Here is a 15,497-nt window from a genome sequence, read left to right as displayed (position 1 = left end):
TGGTGCGACTGTGGTCTCGGCTCACCACAACCTCCACCTCCGGAGTTCAAGCAATTCTCTTGCCTCAGCCTCCTGAACTCCTCGAACTCCCAACCTCAAGTGATCTGTCTACCTTGGCCTCCCAAAGTGCTGGGATTACAAGCATGAGCCAGTGTGCCCGCCCTTGTGTCTCATTTTAGAAGGGGGTGGCTTAGGAGGGAGTTGGGAACCTATCTAAGTCAGATCTCTAAATGGTGCGAGCCATCAGGCATTTAATGAGCATTTCTTCTTTCTTTCTCTGTCTCCCCACTCTCACTTTCCTTCCTTCCTTTTTTTTTTTTTTTTTTTTTCTTTCTGGAGACAGAGTCTTGCTCTGTCACCCGTGCTGGAAAGCAGTGGTGCGATCTCAGCTCACTGAAGCGTCTCCCTTCTGGGCTCAACCAGAGTAGCTGGGACTACAGGCGGGTGCTACCACATCCGGCTAATTTTTTGTATTTTTAGTAGAGATGGAGTTTCACCGTGTTATCCAGGATGCTCTTGATCTCCTGACCTCATGATCCACCCGCCTCGGCCTCCTAAAGTGCTGGGATTACAGGCGTGAGCCACCGCACCCAGCCACACCTGACTAATTTTTGTATTGGTAGTGGAGACGGGGTTTCGCCATGTTGCTCAAACTGGACTCAAAGTCCTGGGGTCAAGCGATCTGCCCACCTTGGCCTCCAAAAGTGCTGGGATTACAGGCGTGAGCCACTGCGCCCAGCTCTTCCTTTCCTACTCGACGGGATCTGGCTCTGTTGCCCAGGCTGCAGTTCAGTGGCACAATCACAGCTTACCGCAGCCATGACCTCCTGGACTCAAGCAGTCCACCTGCCTCAGCCTCTTAAGTCACTGGGACTACAGGCTGGAGTGCAGTGGCACGATCTTGGCTCACTGCAACCTCTGCCTCCCAGGTTCAAGTATTACTCTTGCCTCAGCCTCCCGAGTATCTGGGATTATAGGCACACGCCACCACACCCAGGTGATTTTTATATTTTTAGTAGAGACAGGGTTTCACCATTTTGGCCAGGCTGGTCTTGAACTCCTGACCTCGTGATCCACCCACCTTGGCCTCTCAAAGTGCTGGGATTACAGGCGTGAGCCACTGCACCCCACCCCAAAGTACACATTTACAAAAAGATTTTGAAAACAATATTTAAGCAGGCATATTATAAAACATAATTATTGTTGAAAAGCTTATTTATAAGCTTTCATCTCACTTTCATTTAACTTGTGTTCAACAATTATGCTTAATTACTCATGAACATTTCAAGAAACATTGAAAAAATCACCATCATCTTAAGTTACTTTTCTTGTTGACAAATCAAGTATCAAAGATCAAAGAAACAAAGAACCAAAAAAATTAAACATAGGGGGCCCAGCACCATGGCTCACACCTGTAATCCCAGTACTTTGGGAGGCCATGGTGGGGGGGATCACTGGAGGCCAGGAGTTCAAGACCAGCCTGGCCAACATAATGAGATCCCATCTCTATAAAAAACACAAAAAGTGGCCGGGCATGGTGGCTCACACCTGTAATCCCAGGACTTTGGAGGCTGAGGCAGGTGGATCACCTGAGGTCGGGAGTTCAAGACCAGCCTGACCAACATGGAGAAACCCCATCTCCATTAAAAATACAACATTCGCCAGATGTGGTGGCGAGTGCCTCTAATCCCAGCTACTCGGGAGGCTGAGGCAGCAGAATCGCTTGAATTTGGGAGGCAGAGGTTGCAGTGAGCCGAGATCACGCCAGTGCACTTGAGCCTGGGCAACAAGAGCAAAACTCCATCTCCAAAAAAAAAAAAAAATTAGCCGAGCATGGTGGCTCACACCTGTAATCCTAGCTACTTGGGAGACTGAGGCGTGAGAACCACTTGAACCTGGGAGGCTGCAGTGAGCTGAGATCATGCCACTGCACTCCAGCCTGGGCAACAGAGTAAAACCTTGTCTCAAAAAATAACCATCCAAGCAACCAAAAAAGAAAAAAAACAAACCCACATACGGGTCTCTCCTTTACTTTTTAAAATTAATTTACTGTCAGGCTTGACATCCATTAAGCAAGTCACCTTTTTTTTTTTTTTTTTTTTTTTTTTCCAGACAGGGTCTCACTCTGTCACCCAGGTTGGAGTGCAGTGGGGTAACATCACAGCTCACTGCAACCTCTGCCTCCATGGCTCAAGTGATCCTCCCACCTCAGCCTCCCGAGTAGCTGGAACAACAGGTGCGAGCCACAACACTCAGCTAATTTTCTATATTTTTAGTAGAGACAGGTTTTCACTGTGTTACCCAGGCTGGTCTCAAACTCCTGGATGCAAGCAATCCGCCCGCCTTGGCCCCCCAGAGTGCTGGGATTACAGGCATGAGCCACCGTGCCCACCCTCAATTCACTTTGTAAAAATTTATGTATTTTTTGAGACAGGGTCTTGTTCTGTCACCCAGGCTGGAGTGCAGTAATGTGATCACGGCTCATTGCAACCTCCGCCTCCAAGGCTCAGGCGATCCTCCCGCCTCAGCCTCCCGAATAGCTGGGACTATAGGCGAGAGCCACGAGCCAGCACGCACAGTAAATTTTTGGGGTTTTTTTTGTTTTTTGTTTTTTTTTGCAGAGATGGAGTTTTGCCATGTTGCCCAGGCTGTTCCTGAACATCTGGCTTCAAATGACCCGCCTCCAGCAGCCTCCCAAAGTGCTGGGATGACATAGCTGAGCCACCACCTGGCCAAGCAATTCATTTTTATTGCATGTATTGTTCTCAGGTTTAATTTACAGTTTTACAGTTTACACTTCTATAATCTTCAACGTCTAAAAATAACATAAGCCTGTTTGACTAGTCTTAATTTACATAAGCGAATGTGGTTTTCTAAAGTCAATGAAATAGAGCTCCTTCACAAGTTAATCTTTAGGAATTCCATCAAGAGGGAGAAAGTGTTACACACCTATAACATACACATATAAACATAAATAGACAGGTGCAGTCAGAAATCTTAGAGCTTTCATTTTAAAATTATAGCTGTGAGACAGGTGTGATAATACAAAACTCACTAGTTTAAAAAAAATGGTGGAGCCGGGCACGGTGGCTCACGCCTGTAATCCTAGCACTTTGAGAGGCTGAGGCAGGCAGATCATTTGAGGCCAGGGAGTTCGAGAGCAGCCTTGGCAACAAGGAGAAGCCCCATCTCTACTAAAAATACAAAAATTAGCCAGGCACATTGGTTCACGCCCATAATCCCAGTACTTTGGGAGATCAAGGAGGGCTGATCACCTGAGGTTGGGAGTTCGAGACCAGCCTGACCAACATAGAGAAAATTTGTTGCTACCAAAAACACAAAACTAGCCAGGTGTTGTGGCACATGCCTGTAAACCCAGCTACTCGGGAGGCTGAGGCAGGAGAATCACTTGAATATGGGAGGCAGAGGTTGCAGGGAGCCGAGATCGTGCCACTGCACTCAGTCTGGGTAACTGAGTGAGACTCAATCTCAAAAAATATAAATAAATAAATAAATAAATAAGGCCAGGCACGGTGGCTCATGCCTGTAATCCCAGCACTTTGGGAGGACGAGGTGGGTGGATCACAGGGTCAGGAGATCGAGACTATCCTGGCTAACACGGTGAAACCCCGTCTCTACTAAAAATACAAAAAATTGGCCAGGTGTGGTGGTGGGCACCTGTAGTCCTAGCTACTCGGGAGGCTGAGGCAGGAGAATGGCGTGAACCTGGGAGGCGGAGCTTGCAGTGAGCCGAGATCACGCCACTGCACTCCAGCCTGGGGGACAGAGCGAGACTCAGTCTCAAAAAAAAAAAATAAAGGCCGGGCGCGGTGGCTCAAGCCTGTAATCCCAGCACTTTGGGAGGCCGAGACGGGCGGATCACGAGGTCAGGAGATCGAGACCATCCTGGCTAACACGGTGAAACCCCGTCTCTACTAAAAAATACAAAAAAAAAACTAGCCGGGCGAGGTGGCGGGCGCCTGTAGTCCCGGCTACTCGGGAGGCTGAGGCAGGAGAATGGTGGGAACCCGGGAGGCGGAGCTTGCAGTGAGCTGAGATCCGGCCACAGCACTCCAGCCTGGGTGACAGAGCGAGACTCCGTCTCAAAAAAAATAAATAAATAAATAAATAAATAAAAAATAAAAATAAAAATAAATAAATAAATAAGTGAGATCCAATTTGTCTCTCCAGATGAAACGAGTTACGATTATCTACTCAGATCATGAAAGCTTTGTTCTAACATTTATGAAGACTATTAAAATTTTTCACTTGCCAACTGGTTTCCTAATTGCCCTCTGAGAACACAGTTTCAGTCCATTGCAGGGGAGCCCCAAATTTTGGGCTTAGCCCAGGAGGGCTCTTGGCTTCTTCTAGGAAAGAATCCAAGGGTGAGCTGGTGGTGTTATACAGCACCTTTTTTTTTCTTTTTCCTGAAAGACAGAGTTGTGTTCTGTTGCCCAGCTTGGAGTGCAGTGATGTAATCATAGATCACTGCAGTCTCCAAATCCTGGGCTCAAGAATCCTCTTTGCCTCAAACTTCTGAATAGCTGGGACTACAGGCATGAACCACCAAGCTGAGCTAATTTTTTTAGTTTTTGTGGGGATGGGGTCTTGCTATGTTGCCCAGGCTGATCTCAAACTCCTGAGCTCAAGAGATTCTCCTGCTTCAGTCTCCCAAAGTGCTGGGATCACAGGCGTGAGCCATAATCCCAGCCTGGTAAAAATTCGTACTTTTTTTTTTGAGATGGAATCTCGCTCTGTTGCCCAGGCTGGAGTGCAGTGGCACTTTCTCGGCTCACTGCAGCTGTTTCCCAGGTTCAAGCGATTCTCATAGAGACAGGGCTTCACCATGTTGGCCAGGCTGGTCTCGAACTCCTGACTTCGTGATCCGCCTGCCTTAGCCTCCCAAAGTGCTGGGGATTACAGGTGTGAGCCACCACGTGGCCTTTTTTTTTTTTTTTTTTTTTTTTTTTTTAACAAAGTCTCACTCTGTTGCCCACGCTGGAGTGGAGTGGCGCTATCTCAGCTCACTGCAACCCCAGCCTCACAGGTTCAAGTGATTCTCGTGCCTCAGCCTCCTGAGTAACTGGGACTACAGGCACACACTACCACACCCAGCTAATTTTGCTATTTTTTGGTAGAGATGGGGTTTCACCATGTTGTCCAGACTGGTCTTGATCTCCTGACCTCAAGTAATCCACCGACCTCAGCCTCCCAAAAAGCTGGGATTACAGGCATGAGCCACCGGGTTGAGTTGAATTCTTACTTTGCATTGGCTTAGTCAGGTCCCAGGATTTCTCCCCTGCAGACCTCAGAGGGAGCAGATTTTCCCAGCCAATTGTAACCCATCCTTGTCACCAGAAACAGTAGCAGGACTAGAGTTTTCCTCCTCTCTCTGGTGTCTGGCTCAGACTGACAGATTAACAAAACAATAGCACACAAAGCTTATTCATTGTAGATGGGAGCCCTCATGAGAAAAATGGAGACCCAAAAAAGTAACTAGATCGAAGTGTTTGTTTTGAGACAGGGTCTTGCTGTGTCACCCAGGCTGGAGTGCAGTAACGTGATCACAGTTCACTGAAGCCTTGACTTCTTAGGCCCAAGCAATCCTCCTGTCTCAGCCTTCCAAGTAGTTGGGACTACAGTTGCACACCACCACGTCTGGCTAATTTTTTAAAAATTTTGGCCAGGCACAGTAGCTCATGCCTGTAATCCCAGTACTTTGTGAAGCGGAGGCTGGGGGATCACCTGAGGTCAGGAGTTCAAGACCAGCCTGGCCAACATGGTGAAACCCCGTCTCTAGTAAAAATACAAAAATTAGCCAGGCATGGTGGCGGGCACCCATAATCCTAGCTACTTGGGAGGCTGAGGCAGGAGAATCACTTCAACCCAGGAGGTGGAGGTTGCAGTGAGCCGAGATCATGCCACTGCACTCCAGCCTGGGCAACAGAGTGAGATTCCTTCTCAAAAATAAAGAGAAAATAAAAGGGAAGATCACAGAGTCCTTCTGGGCTGGCCACAGTGGTCCACGCCTGTAATCCTAGAATTTTGGGAGGCTAAGGTGGGCAGATAACTGAGGTCAGGGGATCAAGACCGGCCAGGCCAACATGGTGAAACTCCGTCTCTACTAGAAATACAAAATTTAGCCAGCCATGGTGGTGCAAGGCTGTAATCTCAGCTACTTGGAAGGCTGAGGCAAGAGAATCACTTGAACCCAGGAGGTGGAGGTTGCAGTGAGCCAAGATCATGCCACTGCACTCCAGCCTGGGCAACAGAGTGAGACTCCATCTCAAAAAAATAAATAAATAAATAAATAAGAGCCCTTCTTGCATCTACTGTTTGCAAATGTGTTTAACTCAAAATTCTCCATATCAATATGCCAAAGTTGTAGGTTGGCATGTTATGGGTGACATGTCCTGAACACCATCAACAGAAACATATAAAAATCACAGCCAGGTATCAAAAGGTGTTCTTCCTGGAAAGCAATAAAGTCTCTTTTGTTTTTTTGTTTTTGAGACAGAGCCCGGCTCTGTCACCCAGGCTGGAGTGTAACGGCAAGATCTTGGTGTAAAGGTAAACTGAGGCTGGAGCCGAACCAGGAACAAAGACACAAGGCAAATGGCAGTCCTTTATTAGGACTTGCGGGCGAGGTTCCTCGGTCCAAAGGTGTGGGCTGAGGAAGTCGCGCTGAGGGAGGAGGGTAGGGGCTTTTTATAGCCCGAGAGGTAGGGAAGCTGGTTGTACAAACAGAGCCTGGGGGGTCTTGAAACTACTAGGGCAGGAGTCAAGTAAGGGTCATGAGGAAGGGGTCTTTGGAAACTGTTAACCGAAACTGCTGTTTACGAACCTGTGAAATGCAGGTGAGATGCAGGTCATGGGGGAGTGTGGTTGCCCAGCTGAAACCTCTGATGTATGCAAGTCTGCGGGTGTGTTCAAAGAGGAAGGGAAGTCTCGAACAAAGGGCCTGCTACACCAGGTGGTGCTGCCATGTCGGGTCTAGATCCCTGCCTAACATTCCGACCTCTTTCTAATAAGAAAAAAGGGGCGACATGTTCATCTGGCTGCTTCCTGCTGGTATGGGTCGTCGTGGCGTTCTTCGGAGGTCGGAACTCGGGTATAGGGGTGGAGCAGCATCTGATTGAAAGTGACCTGGGAGACTTCTTTCATGAGGTCCTGGATGAAGCGGAGGATACAGGGAGCTATGAGTAGTAAGAAGCCAATGATGGCTGGGCGCAGTGGCTCACGCCTGTAATCCCAGCACTTTGGGAGGCCGAGGCAGGCAGATCACGAGGTCAGGAGATCGAGACCATCCTGGCCAACACGGTGAAACCCCGTCTCTACTAAAAATACAAAAAAAATTAGCTGGGCGTGGTGGCGGGCGCCCAGCTTCTCGGGAGGCTGAGGCAGGAGAATCATTTGAACCCGGGAGGCGGAGGTTGCAGTGAGCCAAGATTGTGCCACTGCACTCCAACCTTGCAACAGAGCGAGACTCTGTCTCAAAAAAAAATAAAAAAAAAGAAGCCAATGATTAGTAAGGGGCTTAGGAAGGGTATGACCCAGCCAGCCATGGACAACTGCCACCACCCGAATGGGGACTCTAATCCTAAGGGTTTTTGTGGAGTCCTTCTTGGACTTTTTCTAGAGTGAGGAGCTTGGTTTCTACTAGTCCTGACTCATTGATGTAGTAGCAGCATTCTTTATTAAGGAACATACAGGTCCCGCCTTTGTCAGCCATAAGGAGGTCGAGTGCCCTGCGATTCTGGGCTGCCACCTGGGCAACTGAGGTGATCTGTCATTGGAGGGAAGCCAGGGATTCTGCCAAAGCTTTGATTGCTACTTGTAATCGGGCCGTAAGGTCTTGAGAGGATCGGACAGAATGAGTTAAGGCTCCAGTTCCAAGGCCAGAGGCCATGAGGGATGCAGCTAAAGAGACTCCAATTATTAGCGGAAGGAATACTGCCCTTGCCTGGCGGGGGAGGGCAAGGGACAGAAGACAGGATAGCTAAGCTTCACTGTACGGGGTGAGGCTGGGGACTAGGGAGATGGGAACGTCTACCTTACCAGACGATTGCGGATGGTAGAGAATGTGGAGCTTCCAGGTAATCTGGAGTGCGGCTGCCACCTGCTGGGTGAGTTTGGAAATTAAAGCCGGACCATTGTCTGATTGGATGGGGAGACCGAACCTGGGGACGATGTGCTCTAGGAGAATAGTTGCCGCGACTTCTGCAGTCTCTCGAGTGGTGGGGAAAGCTTCAATCCATCCTGAGAAGGTGTCAGCTAAGGTTAGCAGGTAGCGAAATTTTTTATGTCGGGGCATGTGGGTAAAATCAAGTTGCCAATCTTCTCCTGGCTGGTGGCCTCTTAGCTGCTGAGTAGGCCCTGGGTGTCTGAGCCTACCTTGGGGGTTAGTGGCCGGACAGGTGGCACATTGCTGATGTACTTTCTTAATTTGGGCCTGCAGTGAGGGAAGGTGAAAGATGGGTTCTAGGAAGTTATACATAGCCTTGGGTCCTATGTGGCGAGAGCGGTGTATGTCGGTCAGTATATGTACTGCCTGAGTCTGAGGGAGCGCTATTCGGCTGTCAATGAACACCCACCCATCCTTGTTTTGGGTAACACTGGGGTGGGCCATCAGGGTTTGAAGTTCCTGGGAAGAGTAGTCGGGGGAATATGTGGGGGAAAGAAAGAGTAAAGGCGCTCGGGGAGCGGGGGAAGCGAGGGCAGTGGCCCGTGCGGTGGAGTCAGCTAGGCTGTTACCTTGCAACACAGGGTCCTTAGAATGCTGATGGCTTTTGCAGTGGATGATGGCTACCTCTTTGGGGGCCTGGAGAGCATCAAGCAACCTCTTTATATGTGGTCCATTGACTACTGGTGTCCCTTTGGTGGTAAGAAACCCGCGCTCTTGCCAGAGAATAGAGGGAGTATGTGCAATAAGGTAAGCATATTTAGAGTCTGTATAGATATTAACCCTCTATCCTTTGGAGAGAAGTAAGGCACGGGTAAGGGCAGTGAGTTCAGCCTTCTGGGAGGTGGTGCCTAGAGGCAAGGGCCTGGTTTCAACCGTTTGGGTTGCTGTTACAACAGTGTATGCTGTCTGTTGGCGTCCATTGGGGGTTAAGACAGAACTCCCATCTACGAACAGGGTACGGTCTGGGTGTTCTTTTTTTTCTTTTGAGACGGAGTCTTGCTCTGTAGCCCGGGCTGGAGTGCAGTGGCCGGATCTCAGCTCACTGCAAGCTCCGCCTCCCGGGTTTAGGCCATTCTCCTGCCTCAGCCTCCGGAGTAGCTGGGACTACAGGCGCCCACCACCTCGCCTGGCTAGTTTTTTGTATTTTTAGTAGAGACGGGGTTTCACGGTGTTAGCCAGGATGGTCTCGATCTCCTGACCTCGTGATCCGCCCGTCTCGGCCTCCCAAAGTGCTGGGATTACAGGCTTGAGCCACTGCGCCCGGCCCGGTCTGGGTGTTCTAATGGCTGTTCGGAAAGACCAAGGCAGGCGGGTGGCAGGGTGGTGAGAACTTCTGGGCAGGAATGTGCGGGGGCGGAATAATATCCTAGAGTGGGCAAGAGGGTAGCAGGATTTAGAGGGGGTGAGGTGGTGAGAGTGATGTGAGGGTTTTCAATGAATAGCAGGTGGAACTGTTGAAGCCGGGATGGGGTGAGATGGCTGAGACACTCGTGTGTGATGAGATCTGACAGTCGGTGAGAAGAGTAGACTGTGAGAGGATGCCCTAGGGTAAGCTTGAGGGCCTCTTGGGTAAGTTCTGTGGCAGCCGCCAGGACTCGCAGACAAGGTTGCCAGCCCTGGACTGTGGGATCTAACTGCTTGGAGAAATAGGCCACAGCCTGGTATGTGGATCCAACCGGCTGGGCTAGGAGGCCGGTAGCTATCTTCTGGCACTCCTCGGTGAATAGATGAAAGGCCCGAAGGGGGTTGGGGAGAGAGAGAGCAGGGGCAGAAAGGAGACAGTCCTGAAGCTTCTTGAAAGAGTTGGCAACTAAGGAGGGGTCGGACAGCGGTCCAATGGGTGTCTCCTTGGCAGCCTGGTAGAGGGGCTTGGCTAAGACCCCGAAGTTGGGAATCCAATGCCTGAAATACCCTACCGGTCCTAGGAAGGACAAGATCTCTTCCGCATCCTGAGGAGGCTGGAGAGTTTTGATGAGGCTCATTCTATCCGCCGTGAGGCTTTTCGTAGTGGGTGTGAGGAGTATAGCTAGGTAGGCGACAGTAGGGGTGCAAAGTTGAGCCTTAGCCAGGGTAACCCGATAACCTCGGTCACCTAGAAAATTTAAAAGTGTAGCAGTGTCTGCAAGGGAGCACTCCCAGGAAGGACTACATAGTAATAGATTATCTAGTATTGTAGAAGGGTGCTATGGGTTAGGGGGCAGAGGAGGATGTCCCGTGCCAGTGCTTGTCTGAAAAAATGAGGGCTATCTCGGAACCCTTGAGGCAAGACAGTCCAGGTCAGCTGGGAAGAAACATGAGTGTCTGGGTCCTCCCATGTGAAAGCAAACAGAAAGTGGCAGTCTGGGTGTAGAGGGATGGTAAAGAAGGCATCCTTCAGGTCAAGGACAGTGAAATGAGTGGTGTCAGGGGGAACGCACGAGAGGAGTATATATGGATTAGGAACAACTGGAAAGGTAGGGACTACTGCCTCATTGATGAGGCGTAGGTCCTGTACGAGGCAATAGGCCCCAGAGCTTTTCCGTACAGGCAGGATAGGAGTATTACATGGTGAGTTGGCGGGAACTAGAATGTGCTGCCGGACCAGGCGTGTAGTGATGGGTTTTAGTCCTTGTCGGTGTTCAAGGGAGATAGGGAACTGGGGTCTAGAGGGGAACTTGGAAGGGTCTTTTAGCCAGATGCGAACCAGAGTGTGGTGCTGGGCAATGATCAGGGTGGAGGTGTCCCACACCTTAGGGTTAATGGGGACTGGAAACAGGAGTGGGGGGTCAGCCTGGAGGGGTTTGTCAGGTGAGAGGAGGAAGAGGAATGCGAGGTGTGGGGAGGGGTTGGGTCAGAAGTGAACTGAGGCCCCTAGCTTGGAGAGGAGATCTCGTCCTAACAAGGGGACTGGGCACGAAGGAATGATAAGAAATGAGTGCGAGAAGAGGGAGCCATCCAGGCAGCAAGACAGAGGAGGAGTCTGGCGGTAGGTGGAGGGAGTGCCGTCAATTCCTATGACTGTGACAGTGGAGGGGTGGCTGGGGCCACTGAAGGAAGGCAAAACAGAGTAGGTAGCCCCCGTGTCCATAAGGAAGGAGATGGACTTACCTGCTACCTGGGGCATAACCCTGGGCTCGGCGAGAGTGAGAGGGGTCCCCGAGTCTAGGCCTCTTGAATCTTCATCGGTGTCAAGGAGCTGGAAGGCGCCTCCAATACCTGGAGGAGGGTCGTCACATGGAGGCGCAGCAACCATCCTTAGGTCAGGGCAGTCTGACTTCCAGTGGCCCATCTGCCGACAGTTTGGACAGGGGTGAGTTGGCTCCTTTGGTTAGGGCACTGCCTGGCCCAGTGGCCATCGTTGCCGCACTTGAAGCAGGCACCAGGTGGTGTGCGGGTAGTACCTCTTTTCTGGGAGTTCCTGGAGCTGGCTGACCTCAGGGCTGCTACCAAGGCCTGGGTTTGGAGTTGTACCTTCTGTTTTAGCCTGGCCTGTCGTTGGGCCTCAGCTGCTTCCTCCCTGGAGTTGTAGACCTTGAAGGCCAGTTTGACTAAATCCTGGATGGGAGTTTGAGGGCCTTCCTCCACCTTTTAAAATTTTGTTTGGATATCAGGGGCTGACTGAGAAATGAAATATGAGGCCAACACAGTTCCTCCTGCAGGGGAGGCAGGGTCAAGGCAGGTGTACCAAATAAGTGCCTCAGTCAGCCAGTTAAGAAAAACGGCCGGATTTTCATCTGCGCATTGGACTACCTCTTTTAGTTTGTTAAAGTTGACTGATTTGTTAGAGGCTGCCTGCATGCCGGCAAGAAGGCACTGAACCATCATGTCTCAGTGGCGGCGGCCTGCCTGCCCTACCTGGTAGTCCCAGTAGGGCTCAGCCGAGGGCACTGCCTCGGTGCCAACTGGCATCGTGGGGTCAGTTAAATGAACCTGGTTAGTGTGCCGCCTGGCTGCCGCTAGGATGCGCTCCTGCTCCTCAGGAGACAGGGTTGAGGTCATAACGACATGGAGGTCATGCCAGGTGAGATCATATGCCTGGCACAGATACCTGAACTCTTTGATATAATGAGTAGGATTGGCCGAAAAGGAGCCTGCACGCCTCTCAACCTTAGACAAATCTGCCAATGAAAACGGCACATGGACCTGGACTACTCCTTCGGCACCTGCCACCTCTCACAAGGGACACAGGAGGTCAGCCCTGGACCAAGTATGGGCTGAGACAGGCGAGGAAGGGGAGGAGGTGGAGGTAGGGGAGACAGAATCTGTCGGGTTTGGTAAGGCCACAGGAGGGGGGGAAGGGTAGGGAGGCGTTGACGAGGACAGGGATAATGGCGGGTCAGGGTAAGGAGGAGGTTGGGTGGGAGACCGGAGGGGTGGCCGGGATAGGGTGTCAGGAGGCTCAGAAAAAGAGGAGGAATCATCCCTCTCCTTGCTCAAGGGAAGAAACTTTGCGAGTAGAACCTGAGCTAACGAGCATTGGGCGCAGAGATCTGGGCGAGAACACAAGTCCTAAAAGGCTTGAACATAGGGTATCTCGTGCCATTTGCCTAGTCTCTTGCAGAAGTTGGTCAGATCCGTGAGGATGTTAAAGTCTAGAGTGCCTTCTGCAGGCCACTGAGACTGATCATCCAATTTACACTGCGGTCATGCTACTGTGCAGAAGAAAATGAGCCGCTTTTGTTTTACGTCTTGGCTGAGACTTAAAGTCTGGAGATTCGCCAAGAGGCACCCCAGAGGGGATTTTCAGTTTGGTTTGGACTGGGTAGTTCCCATGGTCCTAAGACAGGCAGTCCGGAGGCAATGGGAGCGTCCTCCTACTGCCACATGGAGTGCGGGGTACGGCGGCTTCCGGGGAGGTTGGACGTCTCCTTGTCCCCGGTGCCAAGGTCACAGTTGACCGGAGGGAGCCCCTGACGTGGCCACGCGTTTTGGACAGGGACTTCCCAGAGGGGGCCTACAGGACGGGGGAAATCTTACCCAGCAGTGATCGAATTGAGTCTTGGATTTGGTGAAACGGCTCCCGGCTCGGAAAGAAGGTCCTGGCTCAGGGAGAGGAGAGCCTGCCCGACCCGGCAGGGGCCTGGGGGAGGGGTCTCCTCCCGGGTTTCAGCACCAAATGTAAAGGTAAACTGAGGCTGGAGCCAAACCGGGAACGAAGACACAAGGCAAATGGCAGTGAGAATAGCCTTTATTAGGACTCGTGGGCGAGGTTCCTCGGTCCAAAGGTGCGGGCCGAGGAAGTCGCGCTGAGGGAGGAGGGTAGGGTCTTTTTTATAGCCCGAGAGGTAGGGAAGCTGGTTGTACAAACAGAGCCTGGGGGGTCTTGAAACTACTAGGGCAGGAGTCGAGTAAGGGTCATGAGGAAGGGGTCTTTGGAAACTGTTAACCGAAACTGCTGTTTACGAACTTGTGAAATGCAGGTGAGCTGCAGGTCATGGGGAAGTGTGGTTGCCCAGCTGGAACCTCTGACGTATGCAAGTCTGCGGGTGTGTTCAAAGAGGAAGGGAAGTCTCGAACAAAGGGTCTGCTATGCCAGGTGGCGCTGCCATGTCGGGTCTAGATCCCTGCCTAACACTTGGCTCACTGCAATCTTTGCCACCCGGGCTCAAGTGATTCTCCCGCCTCAGCCTCCCAAGTAGCTGGGATTACAGGCACCTGCCATCATGCCTGGCTGATTTTTGTATTTTTAGTAGAGACAGGGTTTCACTTTGTTGGCCAGGCTGGTCTCGAACTCCTGACATCAGGTGATCCACCTGCCTCGGCCTCCCAAAGTGGTGGAATTACAGCCATGACTCACTGCACCCAGTACCATAAATTCTCTTAATTTTATTTTTTATTTTACTTTTTGAGGCAGGGTCTCGCTCTGTCATCCAGGCCAGAGTGCAGTGTCACCATCTCAGCCAGCTGAAGCCTCAGCCTCTGGGACTCAAGCGATCCTTCCACATCAGCCTCCCAAGTAGCTGGGACTACAGGTGTGCGCCACCGTACCCAGATGATTTTGTTATCTGGTCTTACCATGTTACCTGGTCTTACCATGTTGCCCAGGCTGATCTCCAACTCCTAACCTCAAGTGATCCTCCCGCGTCCAGGTCCCAAATGGTAGGATTACAGGCATAAGGCACTGAGCCCAGCCAAGCAATAAAATTTTTTTTTTTTTTTTGAGATGAAATCTTGCTCTGTTGCCCAGGCTGGAGTGCAATGGCATGATCTCGGCTCAGTGCAACCTCTGCCTGCCAGGTTCAAGCGATTCTCCTGCCTCAGTCTCCAAGTAGCTCAGATTACAGACATGCACCACCACACCTAGCTAATTTTTGTATTTTTCGTAGAGATAGGTTTTTGCCATGTTGGCCAGACTGGCCTCAAATTCCTGACCTCAAGTGATCCACCTGCCTCAGCCTCCCAAAGTGCTGGGATTACAGGCATGAGCCACCGTGCCAAGGCAATAAATTCTTAATTTATCCCCCAGTGTCTCTCAGCAACCAGTAATCCATTTATAGATTACCAAATGCTCAGATCAATGTCAAACAAAACTATGGGAGACCACTGTTTTGGACTGAGCTCCTGCACTAGGCGCCAACAGACCAGATGAAATAAGAATGGAGTCACTTGTGCTAAGTGCCACATAATCAAACTGAAACTTTGAGGAAGCAGACATATCCCAAACAGATCAGTTTTTTATTTTTAAAAAAAATATTTGTTTTGTAGAGATGAGGTTCTGCCCAGTTGCCCAGGCTAGTCTTGAACTCCTGGCCTCAAGCAATCCTCCTGCCTTAGCCTCCCAAGGTGCTGGTATTATAGGCAGGGTCCACTGTGCCCGGCTGTCTTTCCTAAAAATTGATTTTAGTCTACCTGAGTTAGCCCAATAAGGAAGTCCCCTCTGCTTTAACACTTACCAAAAAAAGTAACCTGAAGTTAATCAGGTTTTTTCTTTTTCTTACTCTTTTTTTTTTGAGATGGAGTCTAGCTCTGTCACCAGGCTGGAGTGCAGTGGTGTGATCTCGACTCATTGCAACTTCCACCTCCTGAGGTTCAAGTGATTCTCCTGCCTCAGCCTCCCGAGTAGCTGGGATTACAGGCATCTGAAGCCATAGCCAGCTAATTTTTGTATTTATAGTAGAGACAAGGGTTTCACCATGTTGGCCAGGATGGTCTCAATCTCCTGACCTTGTGATCCGCCCACCTCGGCCTCCCAAAGTGCTGGGATTACAGGCATGAGCCACCGTGCCAGCCTTGTTTTGTTTTTTTTTTTTTTTTTGAGATGGAGTCTCACTCTGTTGCCCAGGCTGGAGTGCAGTGGCACAATCTCGGCTCACTGCAACCTCCGCCTCCT

This window comes from Macaca thibetana, chromosome 19 (genome assembly GCF_024542745.1).
Source record: "Macaca thibetana thibetana isolate TM-01 chromosome 19, ASM2454274v1, whole genome shotgun sequence".
Taxonomy (NCBI): Eukaryota; Metazoa; Chordata; class Mammalia; order Primates; family Cercopithecidae; genus Macaca; species Macaca thibetana.
The sequence above is the reverse complement of the archived record's forward strand: the minus strand, read 5'-3'. Positions refer to the sequence as shown.